This window comes from Saimiri boliviensis, chromosome 16, assembly GCF_048565385.1.
Source record: "Saimiri boliviensis isolate mSaiBol1 chromosome 16, mSaiBol1.pri, whole genome shotgun sequence".
In the NCBI taxonomy this organism is placed as follows: domain Eukaryota; kingdom Metazoa; phylum Chordata; class Mammalia; order Primates; family Cebidae; genus Saimiri; species Saimiri boliviensis.
This window is the reverse complement of record NC_133464.1, coordinates 1,957,502-1,970,920: the sequence shown is the minus strand read 5'-3', so window position 1 is coordinate 1,970,920 and position 13,419 is coordinate 1,957,502.

Sequence of the window (13,419 nt, the reverse complement as noted above, 5' to 3'; positions counted from 1 at the left end):
CCAAGTTTTTATCCCTTTCTATAGAAAGTGGTTCCAATAGCCATTCAGTTTTCAAAGTCTTTGCTAGTTTGGTCCATTTCATGCATGCTCCTTTAAGAGACTGGTCTAGGACTCAGGCATCGGCTTATATCAAGTTCAGTTCTCCAGTTCTTTGCTTTGCTGTTTTGAGACTGTTGAATGTACCACAGTTCAGTTTTGAGTCCAGGAATAGTTTGCTTCATACAAAAGCTTAGGGAAGTCCTTTTCTTCAACTCTTTGTTTTCAAGATTTCCCCTCATTCTTTGGCTGCCAGGTGCTCTCTTTCTCAGTCATTTAGCTTAAGAATTAGGATTTTTCTCACAGTTTTGTTTATCCCTGCCACTTCATAGTTCCACTCAACTGGGGCAACCTCAGGGAGAAATGGTGAGGGAAATACCTCATAGTCTTTGGATCTCAGGGTCCCCTTTTCTTAACTCCTCTGTTGAGAAAAACAGGCTTTGTTTCGGTCTCCACCCTGCTGGCCTTTGGCCTGGAGCCACAGTGGCCTCCACTCACCAACTCACCCTGCATACCACGGAACTGGTCAGCTCCATAACTGCAGGAGCCAATGCCTTACAACAAAATCTGTCTCTTGTCTTCTTTCTCTCTCTCAATAGATGTATAAAAGGATGAAGGAGAAAAGAAAGAAGGATGGATGGATAGATGGATGGAAGAAAAAAGGAGAAAAAGGAGAAAGAAAAAAGGAAGGAAAGAAAGAAAAAAAGAACTGGTATCCTACTGTTTCTGTTTCTCTGGAGAACCCCGATGAACACAGATGGTGATCCCTCATTAGAATCTAAGTACAAGGAGAACAGAAACCGTGTCTTTTATGATCATAAGCCTATAAACAACAAAAATTAACACCTTTGTCATTAGCTTAGAGGAATCCAAGATGGAAATGGCCAGAGGATGGAACAGGTTGTTTTCCCAGATGAAGCCTCCAGGTAATCATGGACCATTCCTTCAGGATGCAGCCAGGTAAGCGTGGACCATTCCTTCAGGATGCAGCCAGGTAAGCGTGGATCATTGCTTCAGGATGCAACCAGGTAAGCGTGGACCTTTCCTTCAGGATGCAGCCAGGTAAGCGTGGACCATTGCTTCAGGATGCAGCCAGGTAAGCGTAGACCTTTCCTTCAGGATGCAGTCAGGTAAGCGTGGATCATTGCTTCAGGATGCAGCCAGGTAAGCGTGGACCATTCCTTCAGGATGCAGCCAGGTAAGCGTGGACCATTCCTTCAGGATGCAGCCAGGTAAGCATGGACCATTCCTTCAGGATGCAGCCAGGTAAGCGTGGACCTTTCCTTCAGGATGCAGCCAGGTAAGCGTGGACCTTTCCTTCGGGATGCAGCCAGGTAAGCGTGGACCATTGCTTCAGGATGCAGCCAGGTAATTGTGGACCATTCCTTCAGGATGCAGCCAGGTAAGCGTGGACCATTGCTTCAGGATGCAGCCAGGTAAGCGTGGACCATTCCTTCAGGATGCAGCCAGGTAAGCGTGGACCATTCCTTCAGGATGCAGCCAGGTAAGCATGGACCATTGCTTCAGGATGCAGCCAGGTAAGCGTGGACCATTGCTTCAGGATGCAGCCAGGTAAGCGTGGACCATTGCTTCAGGATCCAGCCAGGTAAGCGTGGACCTTTCCTTCAGAATGCAGCCAGGTAAGCGTGGACCTTTCCTTCAGGATGCAACCAGGTAAGCGTGGACCACTGCTTCAGGATGCAGCCAGGTAAGTGTGGACCTTTCCTTCAGGATGCAGCCAGGTAAGCGTGGACCTTTCCTTCGGGATGCAGCCAGGTAAGCGTGGACCATTGCTTCAGGATGCAGCCAGGTAATTGTGGACCATTCCTTCAGGATGCAGCCAGGTAAGCGTGGACCATTGCTTCAGGATGCAGCCAGGTAAGCGTGGACCATTCCTTCAGGATGCAGCCAGGTAAGCGTGGACCTTTCCTTCAGGATGCAGCCAGGTAAGCGTGGACCTTTCCTTCGGGATGCAGCCAGGTAAGCGTGGACCATTCCTTCGGGATGCAGTCAGGTCAGCAGGGACCATTCCTTCAAGTCAGAGACATCAAACACGCAGTTCACCCCATGGCACCCTTGGTCCAGTTGACTGGGTTTGGTAACATGATGGCAAAACGAAAAACTTATGAACTAGTAGAAACATGTTTCTTAGCTCATGAGTCCTCTTCAGGCCAAGCTCAGACGCTGCTGCCGCTGGTCAGCCTCCCTTCCGGTCTGGAGATCTCCCGCATCCGCTTCCGCCAGGGCGTGCGCTGTGTACCCCGAGACAGCGTCCCCCGCGAGACGAACTGGGCCGGAAAGGCCACTCCGAGGCAGACGCCGCAGCAACACCGGTGCCTGGAGAACTTCAGACCCGAGGGCACCTGAAGGCCTGGCTGCCGGCGGCTCCCTGCTCCTGGAACCCGCCACGATGTGGGTGGCCTCCAAGGAGGCCCGCGAGCAACGCAGCGAGTGCTCCGGGAAGGAGGGAACGGAACGGAACGGAACGCACCGCGTGCTCCGGGGAAGACGGAAGGCAGCGCACCGCGTGCTCCGAGGGGAGGGAGCGCACGCCCGGGTCCGTTTGGAGGCGGAGGCGAGCGAGCCAGCGCGGGAACGCTGAAGGTGACGTAAGCGGGAACGCTGAAGGTGACGTAAGCGCAGGATAACGACAGTGCAGTTTCCCAAAGAGCGTGGAGGACACGCCTCAAGACAAATATTTTTTGAATTTCTAATGGAAAAATGGCATTTCTTTTATTTATTTTTATGTATTTTTGAGTGTTAACAAATAGTTCTAGTGATAATTAGCATCTTTGTATATTTATTGAAAACCAGCACTAAATCTGTATATTTACAGAAAAATGCCTTAGACATAGATAATAGCACAATTCCATGTTTGTGAATTGACAGCTTCCGCTAAACATAGAGTAGAAATTCAGCAATTATCACTACAGCTGTTTGTTAAAATTTGACAATAGATAAATAATGACTAGAAATCAATCTTTTCATTAAAATTCAAGAAACAAAAAATATCTAAAGGAATTTCATTATTCCTTTGAAAAGTCCAGGCCGGTCTTAGGGAGGCTCCTCCACATACATTCTGGTGTGTGCCTATGTGGGCCCAGCGTGGTCTTTTTCTCCCAGAAATGTGTAGCAACATTAAAGTGATGATCTGAGGTCATATTGGAGAGGGTAGAGCTGATGTGGGCCCTCCAGCCTCAACTCACCTTCCCACCTGCTTTCATCAATTGAAGACTCAGGCAGCACAGATGCACACATATGCACACACACGCACATGTACACACATGCGTGCACACACATTTGCATACACACATGCACATACATTCACATGCACACACAAGTACGCATATTCACACTCGTACATGTGCAAGCACATATGCACAATACATGCAAACACTTGCACACTGTCCCGCTCACATGCACACACGCATTTGCACACGCACACACACACACAATCAGTGCTCGCATCAAAGTCCTCACATGGCTATTCTTTCTACCCATTGGTGGACCAGCAAATGTGTTCTCATCCCAAATAACCAGAGCCCCTCCAAAAAAAAAAAAGGAAATACCACTGGTTTAGGTTTTAGATCTTAATTCTTCGAAAACACTGAGCTTGGTCAGGCAGGCTGGTGGGCTTCTGTAGTCTCAGCTACTCGAGAGGCTGCGGCACAAGAATCACTTGAACCTGGGAGACAGAGCAGTGAGCTGAGATTGTGCCACTGCACTCCAGTCTGGGAGACAGAGCAAGACACTGCAGGAAAGAAGGAAAGGGAGTGAAGGAGAGGGGAGTTAGACACAATCTGTGCCTGAGAATTAATTTAGTTTTCTTACAAACCAAAAGGCAGGATTCACAATCAAGACACAGCACTGACAGGCTTGCACACACGAGCACGTGGAACACGGGTTGTGCTTGGTTGTAGGAGAAGAATCCAGTTTTCAGTAGGTGAATGCTCATGACACACAATGTTTCTGGGAGGAACGATGTTTGCAGCCTCCATTCCCCCTTCCATTGCCCAGGATGAACGGTCCTCACAGGTGCCTGGCCCTTTCATCACCCAGGCCAGTGGCGCACACAGAGAGAGCCATGGCTCAGCCCCCAAGCAAGGCCGGCAATGACCAGGAAGGAGCTTATTCACTGGGATTCTCTGCAGGGTTTCCTGATTTTCAGCTTGCAGGGATGTGGGCATAGAAAACAAGAGGCTGACTTCTCAGTCAGTCTTCACTTAAGGATGCAGAGCTAGTGGAATCCTTCTCTTTCATGACTTTCGGCATTTTTTCTTCATTTTCAGAAAATCCGCTGCGTTGTTATACATGCATGCATGCGAATGTCCTTCCACCCCTTCCTTAACTGTGGGGTTCAGAATAATGCAATTACTAATGCTGGAAAAACAGGATAATTACCATCATAAAAGCCCACATAGTTTACAGATCTTCTACCTTGAACTTTCCTTAGAAGATAAACATAGTAGTTTCCATCTGGAGCTGGAGTCATGTTCTTCCTTTCTCATTTCCCCTCCCACCCTTCTCAGATATACTTGTCTTCCTCTTGAATGAGCAGCAGGCGATGCGGGGGTGGGGGCGTGCCATATCACACAAGGAAAACGGCAATTAGTTAGAAACTGTGCACTCAAAGCATCGGAAGTGTCTAAATGCACAGAGTCCCCTGCCCATCACAGAGATGCTCCGTCCACTGATGGCATGGCCACACCGCCGGAGCTTGGGGACCATCTGCCTCCTTGTGTGACGGTCACTGAAGCAAACACCACTGTCTGTAGATGCTGTCAACATCCCCCGCATGAGGTCTGTGCTGTGAGAAGGCCAGTCAGTGCATGGCAGCGCCGGGCTGCGGTGATGAGGAGGACCCTGAGGGGGTGTGGGCGTCCCCTGGACATCATCTGTGGTCACGTGGACACAGAGGAGATGACAGTGGTCTAAGCACATTGTGCCCACCTAGAAAATGAATCTTGTTTTGCTTGAAAGTCTTCGTAGGGAGAAGAAGACTTGGATTTATCTTGTGGAAGGCTTCCCTGTTAGGATGGCGACAGGGACAGGTGTACAGTGCCTGCTAGTCCTGTAGACAGACACTGAGTGAGGCTTGGATGCCTCGTGTGCCCTGGGTTGGAGGCTGGGATTTGCACTTTGGGGAGGGCGTGTGTCAGCCGCAGGGACTTAGCAGCAGTAGCAGTTTACAGAGAGGGATTTCTGTTGAAGTCATTCACTTCCTCATTCACTTCCATCCCCAGATTTGGAATCTTGACTCTGTCCCTGATGATTGCGTCCTAGAGTCCCAATTTCCTGGGTTAGAGGACTACAATTGCAAGCAGAAGTAACCCAATTCAAGCTGGTGTAGGAAAGAAGCAGAAGGCACTGGCTCCTGCATCTGCAACACGGCTGCCAGCATGGATGGCTCAAAGCGTGTGGCGGGGTGACGCTTCAGCAGACCCTCGGCTCTGCATCGGCTGGGCTCTTCCTCAGGTGGGGGCATCGCACGCTGTGTCAGGGTGACCACGGCATGCCCTGTGCTGGGGTTGGCAGCAGGCAGCGCCCACCATAGACACTGAACCGGTAAGATGCCCAGACCAAGAACCAGCCCCACAGTGGCACTTCACACTCGGGAGGCCAGGAAGCCTTTAAAATCTCATCCCGAAGCCAACTGAAAGACCCAGGAAGTGCAAGTCAGTAAATAGCAATGAAAAAGCAGGCACAGCTATTGACAAGAGCAAAGACGTGGAATCAACCTAAGTGTCCATCCACGATAGATTGGTCAAAGAAAATGTGGCACGTATACACCATGGAATACTGTGCAGCCATAAAAAAGAATGAGATCACATCCTTTTCAGGGACATGGGTGGAGGTGAAAGACATTACCCTCAGCAAACTAAAGCAGGAGCAGAAAACCAAACACCACGTTCTCACTTATAAGTGGGAGCTGAATGATGAGAACACCTGGACACATTACCAGGAACGACACACACTGGGGCCTGTTGGAGGGTGGGGTGTGGGGGAACAGGGATCATCAGGAAGAATAGCTAAAGGGTGCTGGGCTTAATACCTGTGACGGATGATTTGTGCAGCAAACCACCACGCACACGTTTCCCTATGCAGCAAGCCTGCACCCTGCACGTGTACCCTGGAACTGAAAAGTTGAAGGAAAAAAGAAAAGTGAAAGCAGGCACGAATCTTTCTAGGCCACACACGTGCGCGCGCGTACACACACACACACACACACACACACACACACTGATTTATAAAAGCAGGTACAGATTGGACGTGCATGGACTGCGCTGCAGCCACGAGGTGGGACTCTCTCTGCCCCTGGGTGTGGTCTGGTCTTCGAGTCGGTGTGTGCCACTGTCCCTCCCTCCGCTTCCTGCCCCTGCAGATTCTCTGTGGACCCTGGAGAGTGGCTGCTCTGAGAAGTCTTGGGTCATGAAAGTCTGTGACCTTGCCTAATGCAGTTCCCAAACTCATTCGTGCCCAAGGCTTTATTTTGAAAGATGCCTGTTAGAGCTCCCAGAGCTCCAGCTCTGTGGAAAAGCCCCAGGGAAGGGCCGGTCTAACCCGATCTCCCCACTCTGCAGATGAAGACACTGAGGCTCAGAAGCGCGGAGCGGCCTCTCCACGGATGCAGAACGAGTGAGTGGAGCCCCAGGCACGTGCTCACCGCCCAAGGTGCCACCTTCCAGAGATCTGCGGCTGCTGCTGTGGGTTGAGTTGTGTCCCCCAAAAAAACATGTTGAAGTCTGAACCCACGGCGCCTAGGACCTTATGTGGAACAGGGTCCCTGTAGATGGAACTGGTTATGATGAGGCCATGCTGAGTAGGGAGGGCCCTAGTTCAATGGCTGATGTCTTTGTTAAATGGGAAACATGGACACAGACATTTACAGAGGGAAGACGGCCACACAGCAGCAGGGGCAGGGACCCAAGTGCTGCATTTAGGAGCCAGGAGTGGTGAGGAGCTGGAAGAGGCAGGAAGGCTCCTCCCTGCAGGGCTCAGAGCAATAGGTCCCAGGCTTCCAGCCTTCTCTGGAGCTGGAGGTAAGAAATTCATGCTGTCATTTGCCACCTGGCTTGTGACACTTTGTTACAGTCACAGGTGGGGGATGGGGACCACCTGCTAAGAAAGCTTCATTTATAGTTTATACTGGGAGGGGTGCGTGAAACAAAACAGCCCCTCCTCATCCCCCTGCTGCGCCCCCTGTGATTCTAAAACTTCTTCCAAACCTGCAACGGGCCTCACAGATAGGAAAACTTAGTCACATTCATCTTAACGGAAATTATCTTCCTATTTGTTTTCAAAAATACCAGTTTTCTTCAAATATGAATATAAGCCTGATAAATTGGTGTATTATATTGAAATGTTCAGTTACTTACAATAATTATAATTAAGCATGGAAATCCAACTCAAACCAATTTATTTAAATGAACCCTAACCTATGAGAAAACATAAAATTCGTGTGAAAAAAAAATGAGGTTAGAATTTTCTGCAATCCCTCGACAGTGTTCTTTGCAATCATGCTTGGTAGATCAGAGAAACTCCTTAGAGCCCAAAGACAATGTCTAGAATAAAGTGCTGTAGAAATAAAACCCTTTATGTATTTTTTATAAAGTCTAAAGCAGTCACGACCCAGGCAGCAGTTTCTACACGTTTATATTTGGTTTGTTGCACCTTTAATGGAATGCTATCAATTGAAGCATTTTAACACCACTCTAGAATAAACGCTTTTTGTGAGTTCATCCTCAAGTTCAAATGGAACTGCATTTCCCGATAAAATTTTACCTTGTAATTATTACATTTTTTATCATCTTCATGCCACAAAATGTGAAGTCCAAAATATTTTATATTCCCGATTGTCAGTCTTTCCTTCTTAGAGATGTTGAAGTGAAAACAAAATAGATGACTCCTTCTGCTGAATCAATACGGGCGCATTATCACAGCAAGTTACGATTCAGGTGCACAAAACCTGCATTGTCAGAGCACAGCGAGGACGTCAGCAGGTGCTGAGGCACAGCAGGTGACTAATATCAATCAAGTGGCCCAGATCTGTGTTCCAACAGCAGAGTCGGGGGCTAACTTCAACCCACAAAAGTGACAAAAATCAGAGTGAAGCCCAGAGCCCCACCCCGAACTTGCTCTGCCACGTGGCAGCCAGGGAGGGTGGCCTGCTGATGTCCAGGATGGGTCACTGCTCAGTGACCTTGCCACATGGAGGGACCATGATTCCTCCAGGGCAGAAGCAAACTGATGAGCAGAAACAACTCTTCATGGGAGCCCAGACACAGGGATCAGGGCACAGGTGTCCTGAACACCATCAGGCAGCTCCTTACTCGCAGCTCACCTGCTTCCATCTTCCTTCCTCTGTCTCAGCCACAGCCTCCGCATCTTGATTTCTTTTCCAGAAGCAACATTGTAACATAGAAGAAACCTCGCTAGTCCACCGGGAAAGCAGAGCTTTACAGTATTTAAGCGCATTTCTGAATGCACGGAGATACGCCGCATTGGAATGTAAATTCTGTGTCTATTTTGACTTCCAGAGATCACTCTCTCTAGAGCTTAAACTACACAGAGAGTCTCCTACAAAGAGTGAAGAGCAGACCCCGAAGCACTGAGCATTTTCCTGGCTGCCCACCTGCCACGTCTTCAGCATACGTGGCCGACTCTCGGGCCCAGAAACAGCACACACATGCGGACCCCAGCCTCGTTCCCTGCACCACCGACCAGCACCTCCCCGAGAGCCGGACCAAACAGGGACCCCGTAACCCACCGCAGCCTCTGACCTTGCTCAGGACCAGGCCACAGCCAAACATCCCAGTCACCCATGGAATTTAGAGGAGGTTAGAAATGTTTCTGTTGTATGATTTCAGGACATCGAGACACTATTTTCAGGCATGTGAGTCATCACAGTGTTCCCTGACAGCAGCAGCCCCTGCGTGTACACGACACCTACAGTGACGGGCTGGGGGAAATAGGCTAAGCCCAGCTCATGGTGCCTGGGGATCCACCCAGCACCCAGCAGTGACCACAGTTCAGGGCGTCGGGTCTTGTCCTGAGCAAGGTGGGAGATACAGTAGCCCCAGGCAGCGGTGGTGAGAGGGCTGTGTGGGGTCAGTGCCTCCTGCTCAACCCAGGACACCCACAGCTGGGCAATGGAGGGCAGGTGCTCATTCCGCGTCTCCTGGAGGCCTGGAGGCAGCGGGGCCTGCGGAGGCAGTGCAGTTAGATAAGGCAGCTGCCCCGAGGGAACAGCCTCTCGAGCATCACACCCATCTCACCATCAAACACGAGTGTGCACGCATGCACACACACGAGCACTAGGGCGAGCACACGGGCACACAGCACAGAAGGGCACAGAGAGCACACACAGGTGCACGTGAGGGCACCTCCATCACATTCCATAGCAGCCGGAAACCCTGATACCCGCCTTGATGAAGCTCCATGACAGCGGCTCCCGGGCCCTGGCTCTGAGGTGGCCTTGAGGACTGGCTGGAAGCTGGCGTGCAGCACCGAGCCTCAGCTGGCACCGCAGGCCCCTGGATAGCATGGCTTCCTTCAGCGTCCTCTCCTCAGAACCCTAGTGAGAAGGAAGCTGGATTCGGGCGGCACTGGCTCATCCCCCACATCTGCGTGGGACCCCATCGGCTCACTGCACAGACAGCGCCGCAGCCATAGACAGCACCAGGCCTCCCACCGCTTCATGTTCTCCCCCGGAGCCCTCCCACCACGGCGTCTTTCCCCCTTTCCCCGCCAAGCAGCTATCCCACCGCCATGTGTTCCCTGGGAGCCAGCCCCTCCCTTCAGCCCTGGCCTGTATCCTTGAGAGGGTCGCTCACCCTCTCTCATCCCGTTGCTGGGGGAGGTTAGAAAATCTGATTTAGGGCTGGATGCAATGGCTCACATCTGTAATCCCAGTGGCCAAGGTGGGCAGATCGCTTGAGGTCAGGAGTTCGAGACTGACCTGGCCAACACAGTGAAATCCCGTCTCTACTGAAAATACAAAAATCAGCCAAGCCTGGTGGCACATGCCTGCAATCCCAGCTACTGAGGAGGCTGAGGCAGGAGAACTGTTGAACTCAGGAGGCGGAGGTTGCAGTGAGCTGAGATCATGCCACTGCACTCCAGCCTGGGCAACAGAGTGAGACTCTGCCTCAAAAAAAAAAAAAAGAAAAGAAAAGAAAAACCCAGATAATCTGATTTGGAAAAGCAAACTTCCATGGCACACATGGCTTCAGTAAGATTCTTCTACCTTCCCAGGGCTTGAGAATGTCAACTAAGAGCAATAATAGTAATAATAATAAACTGTATTCCATAGAATAGAATAAATACCCATGAGCTTAAGCTGATACAAATAGGTAATCACATAAATACACAAGGTCAGGGGAAGACAGCCCTTTCCCACAGGAGACTCAGTGTGGAAGGAAGGAGGAACACAGGAAAAGCAGGGCGCCACCATTTGGCAAGCAGCACGGTAAAAATGTAGAAGGCAGCGTTCTCGAGGGACCTGAGATTGGCAGGCAAAAATATGAGAAACCGCTATTTATGCAGCCCCCAGACACCTTTTCATAAGACACTGAATCACGGCAAAGGGGAAAGTCACAAGCTGACAGAGATCCCTGGCAGATGCCACCTACCCCTGTGGTCAAAGTTGCACCACCAGGAGTGAGGCTGGGGGACGTTGTGTGCCCACCAGGGGGCCCGAGAAGGACCCAGCGTCGCTTCTGGGCATTCTGGCCAAAAATGTGTAATTTTAATTTATTCATGAGGAAACCCAAGACGAACCCAAACTGAGGGACATACATTCTATAAAATCAGCTCTCCAGAGCGGCCACAGTTACTGAAGAGGAATCTACAGGGATGAACTCCCCTACCTGGGCAGAGGCCAAGGATACAAGTAGCTAGAAGTAGCCTGGGGCCCTGGACTGGGTCTGGGACCAGAAGAGACAACTGCAGGCAAACTGGTAGCATTCACATAAGGCCCATGACTATGAAGTGTCATCTACCATGTGACTGTAAGTTTAACACAATGAATTATGTAAATTATGTAAGCACAGGCTTCGGGGAAGCCAGGTTGAGGGTAGGGCAGATACTTTATACAATTTTTGCAACTCTTTTATAAGCATGAGATTATTTCCAAGGTGTATTAGTCTGTTTTCACACTGCTATGAAAAAATACCTGAGACCGGGTACTTTTATAAAGGAAAGAGGTTCAGTTGATTCACAGTTCTGCATGGCTGGGAAGGCCTCAGGAGACTTAACAATCACGACAGAAGGCAAGCAGGAAGCAGGCACCTTCTCCACAAGGCAGCAGGAGAGAGAAGTGTGAAGGAGGAACTTCCAAACACTTATACAACCATCAGATCTCATGAGAACTCACCATCATGAGAACAGCATGGGGACACCTCCCCTATGATTCAATCACCTCCCTCCCTCGACACATGGGGATTTCAGGTCAGGATGAGATTTGGGTGGGGACACAAAGCCAAACCATATCACAAGGGAAAAGATAAAAGATAAAAGAAGGCCAGTGACTAACTGGTGTTCCTCACCATCCTTGCTCTGGATTTATTTAACCAAGGGCATTGCCCAAGCCAAACCCCCAAGAAGAGATGCCATCGTTTCTGTGGTTTCATCCGTAGATGGAGTCTTTTCTCAGCCCCTGGCTGCACCTCCAGTGGCCAGGGACCTCACAGGGACCTACTGTGAGGACTTACTCCTCTTCGGGGCCTCAATCTTCACAGAAAACTATGATGGTGACCACCCTACTCATCTGATTTGCCTCCTCCTCCTCCTCCCTCCTCCTCCTCCTCCCCCTCCCATCCCCCTCCCATCCCCCTCCCCCTCCCGTCCCCCTCCCTCCCTCTCCCCCTCCCTCCCCCCCTCCTCCTCCCTCCTCCTCCTCCCTCCTCCTCCCTCCTCCTCCTCCTCCAAATGGATCCCATCCTCTGCCTGCAGCCTCCACCAAACAGCCTGGAAGGAGTTCCCGAGACCTGAGGTCAGAGCCATGGGTTTTGATGTTTTTGCACACTAGGTGTTTTGATGTATTTTATTTTAAAGATTATGGAGTGAAAGCATAACAAGAAAGATGAAACATTCTCTATGGACTTGCCTGTAGTCACTCAACAAAGGTGATGAACCGCAGGAGCTGCCCTAGGCTACCCTGGGCACAGAAGTTCCCATTCCCACTCTCAGGCACAAGTCTCAAGGCCAAAGGGCTGAAGGCAGAGCTTCCTTTGTTCTGGGCTCAGAGTCTCCTGGGTGTACACCCTCAGCTCGGTCCTCTCACTCAGGAGACCATCAGGGGATGAGGGGCTGGGGCATGCCACGTACACAGCCACTCGGAGCATGGTGGCCAGTGCTCCCGAGGTAGGGAGGGCACCAGAAAATGACTACAGGTGGATCAGGTGTGGGGAGAAGGTATGTGGATAATTACACCATTGTAAACATGTTTACAGTAAGTTTCTTGTTTATTTTGTCTTTGGTCTTTTGGAGATAGAGCCTCAATCTGTCGCCCAGGCTGGAGTGCAGTGGCGCTATCTTGGCTCACTGCAGCCTCCACCTCCCGGGTTCAAGTGATTCTCCTGCCTCAGCCTCCTCAATAGCTGGGACTATAGGTGCATGCTACCACACCCCAGCTAATCTTTGTATTTTTAGTAGAGATGGAGTTTCACCATGTTGGCCAGGCTGGTCTCAAACTCCTGACCGCAGGTGATCGGCTCACGTCGGCCTCCCAAAGTGCTGGGATTAGAGGTGTGAGCCACCGCCCGGGGCCAAAATACGTTTTTTAAATCACAAAGGACAAGTGTCAGGGACACGTTTCCATACTTATCCCAGCAGCCGCCTGATAGCACAGCCTCCAGCCCTCCTCAGCCTCATGCCTGACAAAGGACCTCACCCTCAGCCCGCTACCCACTGGGACCCAGCCACCCACAGCCGGCTTACACTTGGTCACACTCCACGTGAGCAATGCCCCTTGGCTAGAAGCTTCCTTGGGTCACTGTCTCCAGGCCACGAGGCCCCATCCATTTACCCCACGGGGCAATCCTCCTCCGAGCTCCTTTAAACATACATCCAAACTCTTTCTGGAAACACACAGATCTTTCTGCAGGAACTCAGAATGGAGCACTCAGATCCCCCATCATGAACAAATTATTCCTGTTGGCGCTTAAAGTAACTCTGTATTGTGGGCAAAGAGTGTTAGAAATGTGTTGTGGAAAGAAAAGACTTTTCATTAAAGCCTCTAACCACAGGGTCAAGAAACCAAAAGTCATGGGTGAGGCCCTCACACCCCTGCCTTCTGCATCTCCAGACGGAGCCTGCAGAGCCCAGCACAGCCCCGGGATCTCCGGATGGAGGACGACACTCTGCCGTCGACGTTCTCGCTCT